The sequence below is a fragment of the Aphis gossypii genome, chromosome 2 (assembly GCF_020184175.1).
Source record: "Aphis gossypii isolate Hap1 chromosome 2, ASM2018417v2, whole genome shotgun sequence".
Classification (NCBI taxonomy): domain Eukaryota; kingdom Metazoa; phylum Arthropoda; class Insecta; order Hemiptera; family Aphididae; genus Aphis; species Aphis gossypii.
Window position 1 is genome coordinate 17,606,350 of NC_065531.1, and position 2,465 is coordinate 17,608,814.

Genomic DNA, 2,465 nt, shown 5'->3' on the forward strand with positions numbered 1-2,465 from the left:
TTTTATTTTATTTAATACAATATCATGGATTCATTTTAAATTAAAAAGTGAAATATTTGTTTAAAGTGTAATTTTAAGTTTATTTTCATTAATTTGATTCGTAAAAATTATGTTAAAATATTTACCAATTAAAATTTGTATAATTCTAACATAAATTTGATTTATCTCGTTTATTTTAAAAGAAAGAAACATTAATATTTCTACTTGCCAGTATAAATCAAAAACCTCCAAATAAAAAATAGACTTGTATACTTTAAGTGTATTATTTGGATAAAATCTACGATTCGTTAGTAATGAGTTAATGCGTTTGACATGCAACTATTGTGTGTGAATGCAGTCTTTTGTTAAACTTAAATTATACTTTATGTGTATTTATAAAATAATAGTGTTACCTTTCATTAAACTCTACCAACATAGGATATTATTTTTTTCGTGTGCTAATACACATAATATTATTTTGTGTATACTTAATTGTCATAAAATAAGGTATGTAAATGAAACAATTATTAATATTATTAAACAGCAGGCGTTTTTTAACAATAAATTATATTTACAATTAATATTTTAGAAATATAAAAAGTTTCTAAAAATTATACCAAATTAAAGAGTTCATTTCATATATATTTAAATATTTGTATGCATTAATACTAAAAATTATTTATGAAAAAGTTAATTTAATATGTATATAGTCACTAGTCACTACTCACTACATTCTTAATAATAAAAATATTATGGGGCGTTTGTGTTATAAAATTTTAATCTAAAAAATTAGAAATTAAACATACATATTATATAATATTAAGTTATGCTGAATTTTATAAGGCGACTAATTGATTTTTCACATAGTTATAATATAGTAAATATGATAGCATAATTATAGTAAACAATAGTATACAAACGTATAATATGTATATTATTAGAATAATTTTATTTTAGTTTTACTTGATAATTATGATATAATTATATGGTTTTTAGATTAAATGAGTTCTTCTATAAACCTATAGAGAAAAAGAATACAACTCACGAAATGGCAATACACTCGCATACTTAATTAATGTATTAATTTATAGTGCTAGTCATTTTAAGTAACAAAGATGGGGTGCAGGGTAGAGATTAAAGACCAAGATGCAGTCGATACAATCAGTTACACACACATAGAAAGGCATGAAAAAAGAAAGGCTTATTTTCCTCTGGGAAATTTCCGTTTGCTTGTGGTTGTTTTATTTATTTATTTATTTTTTTGAGGGGAACGGTCAAACTGTAGGGGTGTACAAAGGATTTATTTTTTTCACGAATTTTTGTATAATTTACAAGGCATTACCCGATGCCAATTATATGTAGTGGTCGTTCATACACGTATACATTTATTTATTTACTGCGATGCGTAGTGGCGGTGTAGATCGTAAATTCAAAAAGTCTGGCGCATTCGCGTCTTGCAGTACACATAAAGTTTGATTGCTCTGGGCCTCCGCCGCTACTGGATTCGGCCGCGCGTCTTGTCGATCCACCGGGTGACCGGGCAGTTTGTATTAAAAGCAATTACGATGTGCGCTATTAATTTGGACTGTTGGTTGTGTGCCCTCGGGGCATCGGAAAAGATATTGTTTAGCCAGCTTGCGCCCAAAGGAACTTGCCACCGCCGCGGCACGGCGGTAACTAATTACTCCTTTTGTCTTGGCAGAAGCCAAACCTTCTTAATTAGTTATCAAAGGAGTTCGGCCACCCTGCACTGCTAGCACAACCTCGCCGCCCCCGCGCCACAATGTTTAGCTCCTATTTCGACACACACAGACACACATATACATACACTATACACCTTCGAGATTCCTACTGTCTTGTGGGAAATCTACAACGGTTTTTCCGCTGGCCCCGGCTACCAAAAGTGATGGTGACGGTGGTGGGGAGAGGGCGCGCCCGCATAGTGATGGATATCCGTTTAACGGAGCCGAGGAGGAGTAGCACGTCGGACTGCAGACCACCCGGCCGCTGTGCCGAAGATTTATATATCCGCACTCGATCGTGGATTCGCGGCGTGGCGGCGGTCGAGACGTTAAAGACGTCCGTTCGTCGTTTTATATAATCTATATATATATACATAAACGAGTGGAATTCATTCGTTCGGCATCTCGACAACCGCAACTTACGGACTCGGCCGGTACATATACATATAGTCCACGGTATATAACTGACGATGACACATTATAACATATACGTAACGAGCGGTTTCATATCTTTTTTTCGCCATAATAGTGCGGTGTCCATAATACTTTTAACGAGTCTATACTGTCTACCTCGCATTTCGTTCGAAATTAAGATTATAATTTACGATTTCTATCGATAAGTAAAAAAATTCAAATTGAATACCTATACCTCATATATAATGAAATAATAATTATTAATATACTACGAATTTACAGTCATACCATAAATCCATTAATTATATAATTATTAATAAATATATAATA